General features: G+C 42.8%; 1 protein-coding gene across 1 annotated transcript in view; it reads left to right on the top strand.

Annotated features, from left to right (window-relative positions):
• The window catches only part of LOC126336785 (uncharacterized), a 1,589,831-nt gene that overhangs the window by 895,726 nt on the left and 672,165 nt on the right, over window positions 1-21,940 (top strand). Inside the window, exon 5 of the mRNA XM_050000805.1 lies at window positions 16,516-16,575. The gene's annotated coding sequence lies outside the window, so the exon portion shown is untranslated. The remainder of the gene's footprint in view (window positions 1-16,515; window positions 16,576-21,940) is intronic.

Raw genomic sequence — 21,940 nt, forward strand, 5'->3', positions numbered from 1 at the left:
ACTGGAGTGTGGACGCAAAACGGGTAGTCAGCACTGACAGGCATCGTCCACTTTGTGGCATAGTAAAGACCATGCAGAAAACATCAGGTAGTAAATTACATCATGTGTTTGCAGGAACACCGTTAGACGCAGAGAACAAAAACAACAAACACCATGAAGTGCGTACGCATTTAGCTCCAGTTACAAGAATATCTTTGTCTATACCAATAGTACCCTGTATCTGTCGTACAGGATGTCACGTAAAACAGGCAGAATAGCTAGCTAGATGTAAGACAGGGATTACTGGCCAGATGTTGCCACGATAAATAAACAAATAAAATAAATATGATATTACGCTCTGTTTGCATGAATTGTCTTGAGAATAAAATCAAATAGATACATTAAGCAGTAAAAGGATAAATGTTGTTGTTGTGGTCTTCAGTCCTGACACTGGTTTGATGCAGCTCTCCATGCTACTCTATATTGTGCAAGCTTCTTCATCTCCCAGTACCTACTGCAACCTACATCCTTCTGAATCTGCTTAGTGTATTCATCTCTTTGTCTCCCTCTACGATTTTTACCCTCCACGCTGCCCTCCAGAACTAAATTGGTGATCCCTTGATGCCTCAGAACATGTCCTACCAACCGATCCCTTCCTCTAGTCATGTTGCGCCACAAACTTCTCTTCTCCCCAATTCTATTCAGTACCTCCTCATTAGTTATGTGATCTACCCATCTAATCTTCAGCAACATTCTGTAGCACCACATTTCGAAAGCTTCTATTCTCTTCTTGTCCAAAATGTTTATCGTCCATGTTTCACTTCCATACATGGCTACACTCCATACAAATACTTTCAGAAACGACTTCCTGACACTTAAATCTATACTCGATGTTAACAAATTTCTCTTCTTCAGAAACGCTTTCCTTGCCATTGCCAGTCTACATTTTATATTTTCCCTACTTCGACCATCATCAGTTATTTTGCTCCCCAAATAGCAAAACTCCTTTACTACTTTAAGTGTCTCATTTCCTAATCTAATTCCCTCAGCATCACCCGACTTAATTCGACTACATTCCATTATCCTCGTATTGCTTTTGTTGATATTAATCTTATATCCTCCTTTCAAGACACTGTCCATTCCATTCAACTGCTCTTCCAAGTCCTTTGCTGTCTCTGACAGAATTCCGATGTCATCGGCGAACCTCAAAGTTTTTATTTCTTCTCCATGGATTTTAATACCTACTCCGAATTTTTCTTTTGTATCCTTCACTGCGTGCTCAATATACAGATTTAATAACATCCGGGAGAGACTACAACCCTGTCTCACTCCCTTCCCAACCACTGCCTCCCTTTCATGTCCCTCGACTCTAATAACTGCCATCTGGTTTCTGTACAAATTGTAAATTGCCTTTCGCTCCCTGTATTTTACCCCTCCCACCTTCAGAATTTGAAAGAGAGTATTCCAGTCAACATTGTCAAAAGCTTTCTCTAAGTCTACAAATGCTAGAAACGTAAGTTTGCCCTTCCTTAATCTAGCTTCTAAGATAAGCCGTAGGGTCAGTATTGCCTCACGTGTTCCAACATTTCTACGGAATCCAGACTGATCTTCCCCGAGGTCGGCTTCTACTAGTTTTTCCATTCGTCCGTAAAGAATTCGCGTTAGTATTTTCCAGCTGTGACTTATAAAAACTAATAGTTCGGTGATTTTCACATCTGCCAACACCTGTTTTCTTTGGGATTGGAATTATAATATTCCTCTTGAAGTCTGAAGGTATTTCGCCTGTCTCATACATCTTGCTCACCAGATGGTAGAGTTTTGTCAGAATGGCTCTCCCAAGGCCGTCAGTAGTTCCAATGGAATGTTGTCTACTCCGGGGGCCTTGTTTCGACTCAGGTCTTTCAGTGCTCTGTCAAACTCTTCACGCAGTATCGTATCTCCCATTTCATCTTCATCTACATCCTCATTTTTGAGACGTCTGTATTCCTTTTTGCCTGCTTCATTTACTGCATTTTTATATTTTCTCCTTTCATCAATTAAATTCAATATTTCTTCAGTTACCCAAGGATTTCTACTAGCCCTCGTCTTTTTACCTACTTGATCCTCTGCTGCCTTCACTACTTCATCCCTCAAAGCTACCCATTCTTCTTCTACTGTATTTCTTTCCCCCATTCCTGTTAATTGCTCCCTTATGCTCTCCCTGAAACTCTGTACAACCTCTGGTTCTTTTAGTTTATCCAGGTCCCATCTCCTTAAATTCCCACCTTTTTGCAGTTTCTTCAGTTTTAATCTACAGGTCGTAACCAATAGATTGTGGTCAGTCCACATCTGCCCCTGGAAATGTCTTACAATTTAAAGTCTTGTTCCTATATCTCTGTCTTACCATTATATAATCTATCTGAAACCTGTCAGTATCTCCAGGCTTCCTCCATGTATACAGCCTTCTTTTATGATTCTTGAACCAAGTGTTACCTATGATTAAGTTGTGCTCTGTGCAAAATTCTACCAGGCGGCTTCCTCTTTCATTTCTTTGCCCCAGTCCATATTCACCTACTATGTTTCCTTCTCTCTCTTTTCTTACTACCGAATTCCAGTCACCCATGACTACAAATTTTCGTCACCCTTCACTATCTGAATAATTTCTTCTATTTCATCATACATTTCTTCAATTTCTTCGTCATCTGCAGAGCTAGTTGGCATATAAACTTGTACTACTGTAGTAGGTGTGGGCTTCATACCTATCTTGGCCACAATAATGTGTTCACTATACTGTTTGTAGTAGCTTACCCGCATTCCTAGTTTCATATTCATTATTAAACCTACTCCTGCATTACCCCTATTTGATTTTGTGTTTATAACCCTGTAGTCACCTGACCAGAAGTCTTGTTCCTCCTGCCACCGAACTTCACTAATTCCCACTATATCTAACTTTAACCTATCCATTTCCCTTTTTAAATTTTCTAACCTACCTGCCCGATTAAGGGATCTGACATTCCACGCTCCGATCCGTAGAATGCCAGCTTTCTTTCTCCTAATAACGACATCCTCTTGAGTAGTCCCCGCCCGGAGATCCGAATGGGGGACTATTTCACCTCCGGAATATTTTACCCAAGAGGACGCCATCGTCATTTAATCATACATTAAAACTGCATGCTCTGGGGGAAAAATTACGGCCGTAGTTTCCCCTTGCTTTCAGCCGTTCGCAGTACCAGCACAGCAAGGCCGTTTTGGTTAATGTTACAAGGCCAGATCAGTCAATCATTCAGAATGTTGCCCTGCAACTACTGAAAAGGCTGCTGCCCCTCTTCAGGAACCACACGTTTGTCTGGCCTCTCAACAGATACCCCTCCGTTGTGGTTGTACCTACGGTACGACTATCTGTATCGCTGAGGCACGCAAGCCTCCCCACCAACGGCAAGGTCCACGGTTCATGGGGGGAGGAAAGGATAAATATACCACCTATAAAGAAAGCAGAGAGCTTGGCATGAATTTTGTACTACACATGTGTGCCACTATCAGAGTCCTCTACTACAAGTTTTTCTTTAAGCGAAAGGCTTATTTTCAATACTATTTCTCTTCAAGTATAAGGGCCTACTTAGAGTATTTAACTTACATTTCTTGTTTACTCCATACAGTTTAATTCTTATTAAACATGCAGTGAAAGATTTTTACGAGAGCGTGCTGGAAACTGATACCTCAGAATTTTTCACTTTGTTCTCAATACCGATTGAGCTATTAGATGTCATGCGCATTACTCAGTCGACTTTCCCACTTCACTGAGCGAGCTGCAACCTTCTGCCGCTTGACAGCTCCGAACTGAACCGAGTAACACGGCGCTGTGTAATGTAACTATGTAGGTGCATGAGAAACACCGTGCCGTAATCAAGTTTCGATTTCGAAGAGTTAGTCCACACGTGGAGCACCCTCACCTTTAGTATGACTGTGTCCGACCACACACGAGTGCTGCGACATCTACAACGATCTGACGGCTTGGGTTCACCGTCGTCGATCATCCTCCATGCAGTCCGAGCTTGGCCCCATCTACTTTTCATCTGGTTCCAAAACTTAAAAGAATACCTTTGAGGACTTAACTTTGATATTGATGGAGCGGTGCAAGCAGAGGTCAGGTTGTGGCTCCGTCAGTGATGTTATCATCAAACTGGTCTCACGTTGGGAGAAATGTGTTCTTCGCGAGAGTGACTACTTTGAAAAATAAATATGTAGACACGAAGAATAATGATGTGTTATGTTAATACAGTTTGTTTCATTCAAAACGCTTTAAGAGTTTCTACACAAATAATTCGGAGACATTACTATTCAGAAAGCCCTCATATTTTCCTCCATACCATTCAGTACTTCGTATGTCGACACTCGGACACTAATGAATACTTTGGATCCATACTGTTGCCGTAAATATCGAAATCAAAGCATTGATACTTCCTCATTTCAGTACTGAATCGTTCATAGAGAAAGAAGTACCAACGTCTCCAGCTGTGTAGAGCGGCTGAAACGACATTATGCAAATCGTGCAACCCAACTAACACATGTCCAGATCAAAATATTTGCTGCAAGCAGTGTTCCACAGGTATTAAACAATTTATGAATATCATTGTCAACCTCTTAAAAACAGCCGCGACGTTATATTCTATGTCTGGAGATTAGGTTAGATCAAAGGATCATTTCCAGTCGGCGCAACTTATCGTTACTGTAATCTCTTACAAAGAATATTCCTCGGAGTCCAAAACGTGCCCTGTTATGATAATTTACCACTGTGGACGACGTTTTTCGAAACTTGCCTCGACAGTGAAGAAGTTGTCCTTCCGACAACTTTACGGTGGTTAATAACGCTATTCGTAAGACACTGCGATCAGGTCGAGACTTGTAACGTGGTAGCGGTTATAATGTATTTCCAAAATGGTCTGGACCAAAGGTGTCACAGTCAAATGCTGTCACGGGTCAAATAAATAAGGTTCAAGTTTAGGCGAGGAAAGAAAACTTCAAATTCTATTTTCATAAAAACGTAAATTTATTAAATTCAACCGGCCTCGGTGGCCGAGCGGTTCTAGGTGCTACAGTCCGGAACCGCGCGACCACTACGGTCGCAGGTTCGAATCCTGCCTCGGGCATGGATGTGTGCGATGTCCTTAGGTTAGTTAGGTTTAAGTAATTCTAAGTTCTAGGGGACTGATGACCTCAGAAGTTAGGTCCCATAGTGCTCAGAGCCATTTGAACCATATTAAATTCATTTAGAGCACAAGTGCTTGAATGCGTAACAGAGCATCCTTTTGTTTTTCAAAGCAATTACTGGTGCTACATGCGCCCGACTGCAGCGTATTCTGAAGCGAGGAGTCGTGCGAAACACCCGAGTGCACTTTTTGGGTCTGTCACATGGTAGTCGCCTACCGTAACATTCACTGCTGGTTGCTTTTTGTGCGCCTGCGCGTGATGTGATACTTACACACCGTTGTGTTGGGGAGGCGGAACGGTTAAATAACCTTTTAAGGGTCGCAAGCGGGCCGTGGGCCGCGAGTGTGACACCCGTGGTGGGGACGGTTTGTCAGAGGTTTTCAGCAGTCGTGGACGTAATTTTACGTGTTAGTGTCGCAGTCACGCAGACGAGGACAATAATTCGTTGCGGTTTTTGAAATGCGTTTCGCAAGGGAGGTGAGCTAGCTAGCTACGTAGCTTTGAAAGTAAAGAATCATCGCCTAAAGTGAACACAGGACCCGTAAACAAAACCAAAGTTGTCGCGAGCAGAGTACTGAAGAAACACCAAGACCGTAAACCAGATTGTCTAAGTCCAAAAGCAGGGTTGAAGTACGCCCATAGCAATTAGGCGTTATACAACTGAGCTCATACAGCACACGACACTAGACTCTTACTGGTGAGAACGTGTGATTAGCGTGGCGCCTGCGTAATTGTAGCTGCAGTGCCTCTCCTCCACTTTCGCTTAAGCACAAGGTAGACTAGCATGGAGAGCTGCATCGAACCACTCCTCGGACTGATGATTGCAACACATTCTTTAGTTTCTTGTTACTATTCCGCACGAAAAAGTCTGTCTGCATGCTCTTACAACATTTTTTGAGCGCAAGAGTGCGTAGAAATTGCCATGCCGACGCAAAATATTACATGTAAGGAAAATAAGAAGTTTGACGATGACGTCAATGTTTAATTTTTGCCAGTTCTCTCTGCATACTTTTGCTTCATTGCGCAACTGCGATTTTGTGCTGAGACTGGAGGAGCAGCGTGCTTGTAGTGCAGGTGTCTGCCATCTCTTGGTGACGTCACACATTGTGGGCTGGGGCCAACGAGATGGAGGGGCCCTGTCGTGACACTGCAGTTCTTCAGAGTGCCAGCGGCCGGTCCCGGCAGGGAGTGAGTTACCATTTCAGACGAGTTTAATAATTCGTAACTGTCCATTTAAACAGATTCAAGCTCTCGATAACACACCGTTATGACCGTTTTGGTGGGTGCCATTTAATTGACATACTGATTTCATGTGGGCTCCAGTAGGAGCCGAGCGTTCCCTATGTATGTCGGGTAAGGCAATTAGTGTGACGTCACAAGTTCGTTGCGGCGCCCGTTTCTCGTTGGCTCGCTTGTGGGTCAGCGCAACCTGTCCAGGGAGACGATAACCATGTGCACACTGACACACGCTCGCATCTCGGTCGCGGACGCACGGACTTTGGACTTTGAATCTACAGCGATACAATAGAACAGCGCTTCTCATGCAAACCGATCGTTATTCGACCGCCTGGCACCGGCCCTTTGACAATAACGAGACGTAGTGGCAAAGGGCCGTCGTTATCTGGCGATATTACGCTGCTTGTTGCCCCCTCAGCTCACCACACACAGGACTACGTCAGTTCTGCATTTGGAAGCATTTCCATTCCTCCGTGTGTGCTTCCAGTTAGCATAAGTAGTTAATGTAACTACGGTAATTCTCGTCAGGTAGTGTAATCAGCTATGCGCTTCCCTGCGAGAGAATGTTGTGACGGAGTGTCTGACTTAGAGACCAATTTAGTGCCTACAATACGGGGAACTAAACAGGCGGTTTGCGGTTCACGGGTCACACGTTTCACAGAGGGAACATATGCCCCTTCCACCTCAATTACTTATTAGAATAGTCTAGAGGTACATTGTATTACGTATGGTATGTAGCGGACGGTAGATAGCATTGTTTACAGTCAATCTCCTGACTGGTTTGATGCAGCCCGTCAGGATTTCCTCTCCTCTGCCAACCTTATCTCAGAGTAGCAGTTAACCCATAGTTCTGAAATTATTCGTTGGATATATTTCGGTCTGTGCCTTCTCCTCACTTTTTGCCTTTTACGTCTCCCTCCTGTATCGTAGAAGTTGTTTCCGATGTCTTAACACATCTTCTGTCACACTGACACTTCGCTCTTTGTAGTGTTTTGTACAAAAATTAATATGTCGTTTGGCTTTGTTGTGGATTGAGCCACCTGTCGCAAAAGCTATTCTTTCCTCACGCACATTGGCCCTAACCTTGCGGATGAATCACAGTTGAGTCGCAAGTATATTCGTAGAGTGTAGGTGACTGAAATTGATGCTTTTATACAGTGGTGTTATGTTTGTGTTCTGTGATGATGATGATGATGATGATGATGATGATGATGATGATGATGATGAGAGAAGGGAGAAGGTAAAACGCGGTGCCGGCACATAGCCTGTTCCTCTTCAATAGCACAAACGAGGCCGTCAAGCTTGACGTCTCCACCTGTCGGATGGAGCACTAGTAGCCAGAGTCACATGTTCTCACGGTACATTGTGGAGAGGTTAGGAATTTAGTCCAGAACATTGGCGCGAAGATTGGTGATCAGAAAAGTTACACCACCAATTCTCTTCCCCTTTCGTGTCAAATACTGGCAGCGAAAAGTTTTCACCACCTGGGTTCGAACCACCGTACCTCTGAGTCGATCCCCACCTCACAGGCGCGCACTAGGGCCATGGTTACGGGGGCGAGTTTTCCGCAAATTTCTTTCCTCGTCGATTCCAGCCCTTCCGTTCCTATCCTATCAGACCATAGTGTTACGTTAGACGCCAAAATTTCTTTTAATTTTCAAGTTCGTGTTAAGTATGCGAGATGTAAGATAAATAACTTGGGCTCTCTGGGTTTTGAGAAAAAGGCTCTACCTAATGCACAGCACCTCTTGGAGCGTCCTCTACTGAAGAAGCCACGCCCTTGGGCTGACTAATGGAATTCGTGACTAAGCGTTCAGTTCCTCATTAAATATTCTCCGGGTCATCCGTCCAGCCTGGTAAGAGTCCCTGATCGTTGACCAAAACTCAAGAATGAACGAACGAGGATGGTGAATGAAAATTAGATAGCATTCTTAAAAAATAAATCTGGATCTTAAATCTTCTTAAGACTCGTGGTTGGGGAATGTTTTAGGTGCATGATGGAGCATCGGAGGATTTGCTGCTGATGTAGAAAAGCACCTAATGTTGGTCCAAAATATGAAAGCTCGAGCATGGCCTGTACTTTGGCCTCCAAGGTCACTTGATCTAAGTCATCTCGATTTTTCTGTCTGAGGACATGTCCGAAGCGAAGTTTATAGTTCTCCCATTGATACGGTTGAAGACTGGAGCAAAAAATTGTAGTCTTGTCGAGATTTACCAGATGATCCGGGCTGTTTGAAAGAATTTTGAACAGCCTGCAGAGACGATTGCAATGTCGCTTCCAAATGCAGCAGGCATGAGTGTACAGTAAATAGTAACATGTAACATGGTGCCCAATTTGGGGGACCGTAATCGAAAAGTTTACGTTTGAGACACATTTGTACTGGCTATTACAATATTTCATGCTGAAGTGAGCGGCTGCTCGCAACCAGACATGTGCAATTGTCTAGCATGAACGTAAGAAGCGAGATACTTACCCGCTTGCAGGTCGGCATCGTATAAGGTGTGTAGTGCGGGTGGCCATTACATCACAGTGGAAGAAACAGACAGTGGGGTCTCGTGCGATTTCCGACCGTGGGCTATGCAGCCCTTGATGTCAACGTGAATTATGGACCTACATAATTAGCTGTGGAGTTTCTTGCCGTCAAAGGAAACCGAAACAGTGGGTGAGGCCCAGCTGACCGTTTTGTAGCAGGAACATAGCTTTCCATTTCCCCCGGCTTAGGACTGGCTATGCGCAAAATATGTACCCATATTTAATTATTTTTAATTTTTAATGTTTTCTTTTTATTTGTTTTGTTTTGTATTTTTACTTTTTTATTTCTTTTGTCTTTTCTTTTTACTTTTTTTTCTTTCGATAACATTCTACAGCAAATGATTGTCTTATGTTATGAATTTTAATTTCTCACTCAATTTTTTGTAAGAAAACCATAGATTGCAGATCATTTTTAATTTCAAATATAGCATTGGATGCTTCTCCCTCAGCTTATTTACTACAAAATATACGGTTAGAGGTTTTTGATTTAATGAGGAATTTAGTTCCCTGTGCCAACCTTCACAGCATAAGAGGTCCTCTACCATTCTTTAAAAACATTTCACATTTCAATCGGTATACTAAGATTTTCCATTCATTGATTTATCTTACAGCCTGCGAATTCAGTGCCCTTTTCTCCTCTGGACATGTGCTCCATTTTCACAATCCACGCTTCGTCAACACTGTTTGGTGGAAGATGTGCCACTGCAGCAACATGCGGCCAAACAATCGGACTGCCTCTCTATCTGTGTATCCCTCCGCTGGTCCCAGCTCTAGTATTTTCTTCCACAGACATTGGTTGAAGCAGAAATGACAGCCGGAAAGGGATCTCAAGTTTAGCGTTCCATTTATCGGTAGCCATCCAGGCCTCTTATTTTTCAATCCAGAAAGAATGCTTTCATTTGTATTTTTATTTTTGTCTGCGAGTAAAACAAATAAGCAGGAAATACCTTCGTCCCTCCTTCTATCCTTCTGAAGACAACCTGTACGGTGTGCAGTTGTCTGAACTGTTTCGAACAGTTTTATTTTCACAGACGATTTTGTACGCTTCTTCACAATCGAACAACAGGATTCATTTGTCAGGAATAGACCCATCGTCAATTTTCAAAAAACTATTACCCCCAGTTAATTTGAAAATATCTTCGCTCAATTGAATCACCTAGTTACACAGAGTGAATAACCTAAAACTTGTATCAAAAATATTACAAAAATGCAAAGTGCTATTGATGTTCGGTTTTCACAGAATGGATTGATAGTACGGGACGCATACTCATAGCCAATAAACAGAGTGTAATAATACTAATAAACTGTGTTTTTTGTGCAAACATACACTTCTTTAACGGAATAATGCTTATGGACATTAACAAACTACAAGTAAGGTAATAAGAGTGTCAGTGGTGTTTGTTGCAGGATTGTAGTGTGAGTCGTTTATAAGATACAGTATTTTGAAAAGTTTCCACACCTAAATTTGTACAGTACCTGTGGTAGCATACACTAAAGAATACATTAGTTATGTGAGTTCTGACCAGTAACAAGAAAACTGACCACGTGTTCAAACTGACCATGTGTTCAAAATGACCACCGGCAGCTGCTACACACTCTCCAATTGTAATATGGAACGACTGCTGCACAAGTGCCAGCATTTCAGCGGAGATGTTGGAACAGGCTGCAGTGATACGTCGTTGCATATCATCGGGTGTAGTTGGTATGTCCTTGTAGATGGCGTCTTTCGGCTTTCCCCACAGATCCGGGGAACGGGCTGGCCGAGGCACAGGTCCCTGCGTCCAGTCCAACGATTTGGGAACCATGCCGTCGCACTTGTTGCATCCGTTGAAGATGGTATGTTAACTGGCTGCAGTGTTTGTGGACGTTCAGTGTTCTTTCTATCAAAAACAGACCTACGAATTGATGATCACTATCCCACACCACACATTGACATTCCGTGGCCACCCGACGAAGCCAACGGGGACTGTCAACAGACCAATACCGCAAGTTTGGGCGGTTTGCCTGGCCATAATTGGTAAATGTAGCTTCATCACTAAACAAGATACTTGATGCCCATGTAGAGAAGGTAACACGGTTCTCACAATCGCTTCCATCCAGCCATTGATGGAGAGAGATGTGATAGGGATGGAACCTGTGTCGGTGCAGAATACCCCTAGGACCACTTACATGACTCATACCACTTCCTCATGCGATTGACCTGGAGTTAACGTGTGGATCGACTGCAACAGCAGCAAGAACATTAATTACCCCTCTTCTATCGTCACGTGTTTCCTTCTGTTATTTCGTCATCAAGGTGTTTACTACTTTCGCCTAACTGGTTGAAGAGGTTGATAAATAAGTCGAGGTGATTGACTTCTATTGGGATATCTTGTGGCATAACCGTACAAGAACGAATTGCGTTCTTCCTACACTCTTCATACATCACGAGCACGTCAGCTTTTTCTGCATAAGTAAATCCCATCGTCCACTCATGACCTACTATTGCTTGGACTGTCACGCACTAACTGACTAGCAAGTCGCAAAGATCTCAAAAAGCATACAGGTATTGTAAAGAAACATACCGACATCATACCTGGCAACTACACTAGTAGAGTGGTACAAACAAGTGTCGGTGTACAAACTATTCAAAATACGAAATCTCATACATGCCTCACACTAGAATCCTACAACAAACACCACTGACATTCTAATTTACCCAATTTTAGTTTGTTAATGTCAATACGCATTGTTCCAATTAAAAAAGTGTATGTTTGCACAAAAATATGTAGAAACTGTTTAATGGCTAACAATATGAGCCGCTGACTGCCAAACTATTCTTTGAAAACCGGAGCCGGCCGGAGCAGCCGAGCGGTTCTAGGCGCTACAGTCTGGAACTGCGCGACCTCTACGGTCGCAGGTTCGAATCCTGCCTCGGGCATGGATGTGTGTGATGTCCTTAAGTTAGTTATGTTTCAGTAGTTCAAAGTTCTAGCGGACTGATGACATCAGATGTTAATGTCCCATAGTGCTCAGAGCCATTTGAACCATTTTTTTGAAAACCGGACATCAATAGTGCTTTTCAGTTGCGCAATATTTGCGGTGCAAGTTTTGGGTATTTCACCACGTATAGTGCCAAGGTTCTGGGCCGTCCCAGCAGCTTCCCTTCTTGCTTTACACAATGGAGTCTTGCAGTTGCTCATAATGTAGCATATTTGCGACAACATCTAAACCATCATGTTCGATACCATGAGAGTTCTTACGGCGTAAAGTCAGCGCCGGCAAGCCAGTCGGGAATGACAAAGAAGATGAGGCCGTGAGAAGAAGTCAGGTAATCACACACTGGCCGACGTACCTTCAGGACGACAACACGACAGCAGCGGCCCCTTAGTGAAGAGGACGTAAGCGCCGCACCAGACTGGCGGCGTCGCACTTCAACGCATCGTAGCCCCGATCATTAGGATTCTTTACGTAGCATACACTTGTGTTTGTCTATTCGGAAGAAGACTGATTACTTTGTATGTCGTTCTTTGCTTGCAACACATCTATTAACGTTAAGTATCGTAATTTTCTTGTTATAATAAAACTCATTAATACGAATTGTTTGTTTGTCTAGCGAACCGAGTATGCAGGATTCCTAGACACAACAGGAATGATTGTACTTCCTGATTTGGACTAATGTTTGCTCATGCCTAAGTTGTATTGGAATACGTGTTGTTATAATTACGTTAAGTCTGCTTCAGTACGTATAATGCAGTATAGTAGCACTGTCAGTTGAAATCCCCATCTATAATAAGAAAAAAAAGGACAGATTATATTACGACCGTTGCTGACCTGCTTTCTGTTTTGAAATCTAAACCTTTATCTCGGAAATCTTGTAATTCCCCTCTAGAAATCTGGAAAACAATCTTTTCTTTGTGGACACTTTTTCTTCAGTTATGCACTCGTTTTTTTAATCTGCACATCTGCTTATCAGGTGAGCAAGTATATTGCCATGATTCTGCCATTTTCAATTTTTGGACGTCCTTGGCACTTACTCCGTTCGGAGTTCACGAAGAACTCAACACATTTTGTGTGCACTTAGTAGCGATGACCGCCCTAGAGAAGACGCGGCTTCCGTTTCGTCGTTGTAGCTTAGGCCTATGAAATTATATGCAAACGAAGGCTGTTGGTGACAGCACACCCTCTGCTCGTGAACGACTGGCGTAAATCAGCTTTTTTTTGGCGGGGGGGGGGGGGGGAGGGTGGGGGGAGAGACTGGTTGGAAGATTCACTGTGCAGACTGCTTGGTCGGAAGTCCCACGGTACCTGCGGCACCTGCTAAAAGGTCGGAAACACCACGATCGGAAAGCCCACGTAGCCGACAGTGGGCGGCTAATGCGGTGCGTTTCAGGTAGCAGGTAGCATCAGTTTCACTGCAGGCAGCGAGAGTGAAAGCGCAGCTGTCTGAAGAGTTACGAAACAGCGGGCTGGAGTGTGAAGCCTGGGGGCAGCGTCGTCTGCCTCCTGGACTGCGGCTCCGCCAGCCGAGCCGGCCTTTTAGCACCTGGCAAGGGCGCCAGCAGAGTCGTGCTGCCGTAACAGTGGACACTCAAGTCATCTTACAAGTGGAGCGCTGTCGCCTCTATATGCGCCACTGTATTAATTGCTCATTTGCCCGCGAAAGGCAAAGGTCCCGAGTTAATCTGCCAGGAAGTTTCAATTGCTCAGTTATTAGATCAACAATTTTGCTTCTGCCGTTTTGCAGTAGATGGTAAGAGCGACAAGTGGTGGTACAGGCTGTGGGTCGTGTCGTACAGTAAGCTTACGCACTTGTAAACACAGCGCCATCAAAATACTAATCTGTCGGTGATTGCATCATCAAGTTATTCTCAACTGAAAATTTAAATGGCTCCCAGCACTATGGGACTTAAGACTAGAACATAGAACTACTTAAACCTAACTAAACTAAGAACATCACACACTTCCATGCCCGAGGCAGGATTCGAACCTGCGACCTTAGCGGTCACGCGGTTCCACACTGAAGTGCCTACAACCGCACGGCCACACCGGCCGGCTCGACTGAAAATGTCAACATACAAACCCAGTTCTCGTCGTTGGCGGAAAGTTTTAATTTTATGCTGTAACACGAAGAAATCTGCGGTTGCGGTTCATAAAATGCTGCGTAATACTTACGGTGAGGCACCTATTAGAGAAAGGACTTGGCAGAGGATGACTTCAGCGCTTCAAGAACGGTGATTTTTGACATCTAAGGCCGGCGTGGCGATGAAAGAGGGAAGGTTTTCGAAGCTACTAAAACCAACGGAAACAATCACAGGAGGTCGTTATCGAAAGCAATTGTTGCGTTTTCGCCTAGCAATGAAAGTCAACCGGCCACACTACAGTGACAGACACGAAAAGGTGGTTCTGCAGCATGACAGTGCTCGTCCGCATGTCGCAAAACTTACTTGGGAACGTTGAAATGGGAAGTCCTAACACGCCCGCCGTTTTCTCCAAATATTGCTCCCTAAGACTACCACAGTTTTCGATCATTGGCGCACGGTCTGGGTGAACAGCACTTTTCGGTTATTCGAACAAGTGCAAAATTACACTGATTAATGGATCCCCTCAAAGGACGCCTGGTTCTTACGCGGCGAGATTCTTACGCTGCCCGAAAGACGGGAGAAAATAGTGACTAGCGATGCCCAATATTTCGAATTGTAAATTTTTTTAAGTTGTAGACCAAACAGAAAAAACAGAAATAGGACATGCAGCACATCTGACTTATCCTTGTTGCTCACGACGCTTGACTGCCTGTGTCGGTGAGACTACAGGATCAGCCGGAACTTATGCAACCAAAATTCAAAAAAATTAATTCTTTATTAATGTGCTTGTATACACTTAAACTAAGTATTTGGTCGACTGTATGAGGGTTGTTATTGTACATTGTTGTAGACATTATCCGCCCCCAAAGAAAAAATTCGGAGGGACAGAAATTTGGGAATCTAGACGGCCACGGGTCATTGAAATTGGGTGTCCTCCAAAGAATTCAAGGAACGTTATCGTGTTGCTATTCCCTGTTTGCGAAGTTGCGCAATTTTGCTGCAGCCAGCCATGTCGTTCATCGGTCCCTAACAATGCTGCTTATTCCATGACGATGATATGGTAACGTTCCGCTCTTCTCGTTTTGCAGAAGAAAATGAGCCTACACTTCTCTTGCGCGAAATGGCACACCTAGCTCCAATCTTATGTGACTGTAATATGTTCTCATGGAAAACGTGAGGATCTTCTGAACTCCAAACTCTGTCGTTCTTACCGTTTACATAACCACGCAGATGAAACCACGATTCATCAGAGTACAAAACATAATCCAACACCGGAACACTGTTGCGAATAAAACGCAAAAACCATTGACAGTAATGTAGTTTATTTCTTCTGTCAAGTTCACGAAGCTCATGCACGACGTGAATGCGAAACGGACGTAGTTTTAGCTACTTTGTGGCTCAGCGAACACTCCCGTAAAACACTTTAGTACGCTGACACAGTTTTCGTATCGACGTTTTTCTTGTGAACACTGAAAAAGTGCACCGATATTTTCGATTGAGGTGCCACCTATTGTCGAACATTCACGTTCAATCACATTATCAGTTTTTATGAAACGAGCGACTACGTGTGAAATCATTGTTTGAAGTAACTTTCAAGGTTCCACACGCCTTCAGCCTGGGAATGAAATGTGTATTCTGTACACTTTGCTACTTCTTTGGGGTACACATCTGCTTGACGTCGTGTCCCTCCTGTAGTTCACTCACCATCACCTTACTCAACTTTTGCTTTTCAAAGCACATTCCGTCACCTTTTCAATCAGCACTGTCACACCTTACTCCTCCTCTTCGCCATTAGATGCAATGATGCTAACTAGGGAGCAGCGCTTGTCCGTGAAGACATTTTCCGTTATTGCTTTTCGTCCTTGCATTGCTAGTTTTCAGAAAACTGCTTTCTTTAAGTATTCGAGTGACTTGGTTCTCGCTACGGCTGCGTCTACAGTTTACTTCGTCGAGTCATATAGCAGTGATGATTTCCTGTTGTGCTCAACAGCAGTGTTAAAGCGGAAGTGAAGAGCTGTATTTGAACTTTTAGATTTCCAGTAGGAGTCTGGGAAAAGTCACAGTAATGAGAGTATGTTGGACATACATCATCTCGAGGTTTGTATCATATCAATTAAATTTCCAGATGAATAGTCAGTTATCTGTGAAACAGTTCCGTAAATAATATAGTTTTTCAGTGTATTGTGCGTTACAATTCTGGACGTGGATAACTGTCTTATAAAAGAGTTTTAGTTTTAGTCCCAACCGCGAACACTTACAGCTTGGACTTTGTAAGCCGTCATCAAATAGACAGTTCTATTGCGGTGCGTGATCCTTTTGGATACGGCGTCTTCACTAGCGTTCCGCAGCTGAACGCGCAGCTGTTCGTTTATTTCTGCATTTGAAAACTAAAATGACTAAAGCTAACTAAAGAAGTGATTTGTTTAAGGTGTGGTCTGTGTAATTAATTTGTTTACATAAAAGTGATTCCTGTTTTATGAGCTAAGTATCTTATCACGTGTTTTCTGTCTCCCGCAGGAAGTGAGCATGCGAAGCCCGGACGTCTTCAGCGCGTAGAGTGATCGTCGATTTCGCCAGGTGAGTTAACGACGTGGCATTTATTTTAAGCGCTCCCCTCTGCAGCGTCTGAGGCTGAGCGCGGTTTTATGTCTGATGAGAAGCCATAAACGTCACTGGCTGCCCGGAGTGTGTGTGCTACAAGAGTCCTTAATGCTGCAACGCTGCACCTCCTCATTGGCTGTTCATGACGTGGCCATCTGATTAAGAAAATAGAACATGCCGTATTTTTCTGGTCTCCGCATCGTCCTCCTGCTGTAATTGCGCAGCAAAGTGAAAATAAAGTAATGAAGGAAGGTCAGAGTTCAAGTTACCGTCAAGAGGGGTCTTTACGTACCTGATTTTGAGAACGAAGCGGGAGCGGAGCAGTCATAGCTTTAGGAACTGTCCTAGAATTCTTCTGCAGTGATATAGGAAACACGAATCAAGATGGCTGGATGGATATTTGAATACCGACTCGCTTCTCCCGCGAGGTTATTTGATCTTAAAAGTAACAGGTGCTCCACTGGGCATTGCGCCTTCTGATATCCGGCGGTTCTATATGCAGGGCCCTGCGCGGGTGACAGAAATACTATCAGCACGTCACCTGGAAGTCCCTTTATCCACATGCTCACCCGCAAGCCTTTTGTAAAAGAGATTAAACCGTTGATACATGGGAGCTCTGGCAGTCTCTTGAAAACTGACCTTGTAATTTGCGTTCCACTGCTAAGAACAAGAGACTGCTGACGACCAAAATTTAATACAACATAGCCTACCTGATTCCATAACACTTCCACGACTTCAGATTATTATTGTAATTACTGAAACGGAATCTAGAACTTAGAACTACTTAAACCTAACTTACCTAAGGACATCACACACATCCACGACTGAGGCAGAATTCGAACCTGCGGCCGCGCGGTTCCAGACTGTAGCGCGTAGAACCGCTCGGCCACTAGAGTCGGCACGGAATTTGCGATTTTTTTTTTAAATCTGTCCGAAACATTGCGAAGTCAAGTGAAGTCGTGTTATAGTTTGTCGATATATACTGTATAATATTAAATACTAATGATATTGTTCATTTATCAAATGTTCGTTGATTCACAATAATGTTAAATCGTGTTAACTTACTACATTACTCAATGTAATACTCATTGCATTTTTACTTGTAAATATATTTATGAGAAACTGTAAATATATTTATGAGAAACGTTTGTAGATTTCACTGATTTTATACCGTGCATTATTTACGTCATATGAGACACACTAGCAGAAGTCAGACGAACAAGCGAAGATTGCAATGGACGGTGTATCACAGAACAGTCTTTATATCGAAATATAATGAAAGTGAGATCTGCTATTACAAAAGAAAGAGGAATGAACAAAATGTAAGGCAGCTTCTGGTACGACAGAAAGAGGATGTACACGTAATCGTTCGCAAAAGGGGAAAGGGACATGTCGCCATCTTGAGCCTGTGCAGATGTCAACAACGCATCTGCGTAGGAACTAAAGAAAGTAAATTACACGTGCCATCCCACGCGAAGACCATTGCGCAACGAGAATGGCGCATTGTCAGGAGAGAGTACATGTTCCCGGTTTCCTGCAGACAGTTCCGCAGCGGTACGGATAACAGGCTCATGGAGTGTGCGATTGAACTGGCGCTGCAACTGGAAACGCAATCCAATGTCGAAGTACGCGGGACAGTAAGATTCTTTTGGATCAAATATCTAAATTGCGAGCAAATTCACCGACAAATTCTGGCTGTATATGGACCAAATGAAATGTCGCGTCCTGCTATAGTGAAAAGATGTCAACAGGTCGAAGAGACGTGGCTGATACTGGTCAGGAAGTTCAGATCTTGCCCACGGGATTACCATCTTTTCGACAAGCTCAAAGAACAACTTGGGAGAAGACATTTTGGAAACTAGTGTCATGTATGTGCATCACTTTGAAGTGTTCAATAATAGTTAATTGGCCTACGATAAGAATGTATAACTTACTTTATGAAATCTTTTCGTATTTTTCCATTCAAGTCAATGTAGCGACATTCCGTGCCGAAAGAGTAATAACAGTGACTTGAACAGCAATGATAATTATTATGACAGTTCGTAATGTAATTAGAAAATCGTAAGCTTGACTTAGTCCGTTAAATTGTAACTAATTTTGATTGCGGATACCCATCGATACAGGATTTTATTCGCAAAGTGTTTACTACTGCCATCATCTTCACGTATATTACCATGTACGCACATGCTTAGAGATATAGCAATACGTCAAATTATTGTCCGTGTGGTAGTGTGTCTGGCTAAATGAGTAAGCCAGCCCCTAAAGTATCTTGCGAAGCGCATCTCGGATCTGTTTTTAATAGAATTTTAGTTTTATTGGCGTAATGAATTTATGAGGACGGGAGGGGGCGGAGAAGAATTTGTTTTAGTATATGGGATAATCATTCATTTCTGATAATTCATTAATTACTGTTGGACGAAACGGTAATTTAATGGCTAGCCTGATTGACGATGTAGCGGTCGCCCTTGATAACAACGTGGAATACTTTATTCGGAAGAATCGGCAGACGTTTTACGTGACTGATCTCTTTGAACACATTTCCGAACGTACACAGTGGCCGGGTGCGGATACAGTTGATAATATAGACCGCACGATCATTATAGAATGATTTCCGCGTTTGAAAAATATGGAAGATGGTTTCAGGGACACCGCCACGTTTTGCTGCTGGTGTAAGACGACACCTAAATCGCAGATATTGTTCGTAATGGATAAGTCGATCATGGTCTGTAATTGGTTTCAGAACCACCACATTTCAATACTCTGGATTGTTGTGTCTGGATCATATCAAAACCGCTTTGTTCAGCATTACAGTTTCTGACCCGTCACCCTCATTATACTATTTAATAAATGTTCGAAAATTGTTGTTAGTGTCAGCATGTTCCAAGACATGCAACAGCTGCGTTCATGTTGGGATCAAAAAATGTTCAGCTATGTGAAGTACGAAGCAAAGAGTGAGTAGGACAGTTAATTATCTTCTATAATTACAGTGGGAAAATGTTGTTAATTCAGCTTGTTTCTTGACGATCATTGTTGTTTCATGGCACAGTAGTCTTAGTAGTTGATTCCTTTTCGCCCTGACTACAGAAAAGGTCTCCAGACTTTCTAACTCTATACATTAATTAAATAATAAGTCGTTGCAGAATTGTATAATCTTTTCAAAACTATTTTTAAATATCCAGTACATTCCACAACGCACTTTCAACACATCTTACTCCTTTCATCTCGCTACGAGTATAACTCACTCGCGACTAAACGTTACACACACTAATGTCGACAAGAACGGAGATATGATAATTTAAGCACAAAGATGTGTGTATATCGTAGAGTAGAAATACCTCTGGAGTGAGTATTTTGATGCACTGAGTAATTTTGTGTTGTCAGTACCACTGCCACCGTGGTCACGTGATCTCAAGACGGTGTAGATTTGTCCACAATGCGTCCTATAAATTTTAAATGTCATAATATCGCTAGTAGGTGCTGTGGATTAGGTACAAGCGTTTTGCAGACACCATAGCAATTTGAATTTGAAACCTAGAATAAAGTGGGCTCTTAGCTTTGAAGGGAAAATAGACTGGCATCACTTCACGGTACCTTACGCCAGCGTGTATTTACGCTGTCCATCACGTCATGTCACGTCACGTCACTTCGAGTAGTCCAGTACCGAACGGCGGAGGTGAGGTTGTGAGTCACCATCATTGACACAAAAAGTCAGAGTAAGGTATCCGAATTAAGGAACTAACAACGACAAAGTCTATCAATGGTCGTAGCAAACTTCTTGATCAGTTTTGTTTGGAAAAGTGCTGAAAAGTGTAACAGCATTTAAAAACATCGACATTTACTTGCAAGCGAAAATATATACTTTCAAACACATCAAACAAATAGCTATAAAGGAATAAACGGTGTCTGCTTAGCTTATTCATTACGTTTTTTTGTTACGTAAGTAATAATGTCATAAACAACTGTATTTTTCTCCTTCATTAGACATGACGTTCTCAATCAAAATGTTATCGGGTAATAACCTTGTGTTCTTATTTATGTACAGTGTGTCGGCTCTGATCTGTTATTGTCAAACCTCAATAATTTTTCGCTTCCAGATATATGATCTCTGATCTCGCTCGTGTGAGAGCACACAGTAGTGAAAATATCCAAATAATCAAGGAAAATTTGCAATTTGCCACGAAAACAAAGCATAATAATAAAAATAGAGGCTGCGAAGACACTAAAGCACGGAATCCATTGCCATTACAGGCATGAATGCTGTGAAAATAGGCTAACTTAGGATATGGGCAACAATACCTATATTTTAAATGTAAAATCCATCAAATGTTTGTTAATTAACACATATCTAATCATATTTTTTATGAAAAATTCACGTCCTCTTGTTTCCAAATACATATTATTTGCAAAATTCCAGTTTTGAGTGCAGTAATACAAATTCGTAATTATCAGTATTTCCACACAAACTTCAGGAAGCTGCTGACTTGGTTCCCCGTGAGCGCTTCAATGTAATTCAGACACCGTAAACAGAACAGATTTCATACAATGTTACGGCTTGCAAATTGAGGAGAGGCAAATGGCCACCGCCTGCAGAAGCAGGCAAGAGCCAGATCTATAATGGTCTACTACTCCAGATCACGGAAGCTATTACTCATCACGCGTAGGTCCTATAGTAGTTGGATATCGCTACAGAGAACGAAGCACCATAACAACTCAATGTTTCATACCACGCACTGACAGATACATTTCGCAGTAGTGAAACCGGGTTCGCCAGTCAGTGATATCATCAGACTAAAGGAAATGGGACCCGCTTAGCAGGGTAATCTGAAGATGCCCACTGGTTGAAAAATGCTCATGTGATTGTGTCGTAAAAACCACAAAAACTTCAATCAGTCAATCACTTAATCTTCATGGACAGTATGACCTATTCTTAAATTAATCTTTTCTGTTTCGTTTATAGCAGCATCATTGCAATAACTTAACGAAGGTTCCTGGTGCCTTATTTGAGTCGTGTGCTCAGCAGAGCGACAGTACAATGTGGATCATGTTTTTATTTAGTTACTACTAGAACCGGATTCAGCTGCAATAAGACACATTACGATTTAAAAGTAAAATACAGAAAGAATGTTACTACACTGGCGTCGGGCGGTCTGCGTCGCTGCGACATTGTCGTGATTCGTTATCGACGCGTTCTTTGTCTCTCTGAGCGCCGCGTCTGAAGTTGGCAGCCAAAGTGCGCAGATAAAAGATACGGACGGCTATTACGACACTGCAAAGCAGACTTCAGCACTACTCTGTAATTACGAATTTGCCAACGTATTCGGTGTGAAAACACCTCTTCGTT

The sequence above is a fragment of the Schistocerca gregaria genome, chromosome 2 (assembly GCF_023897955.1).
Source record: "Schistocerca gregaria isolate iqSchGreg1 chromosome 2, iqSchGreg1.2, whole genome shotgun sequence".
NCBI lineage: Eukaryota > Metazoa > Arthropoda > Insecta > Orthoptera > Acrididae > Schistocerca > Schistocerca gregaria.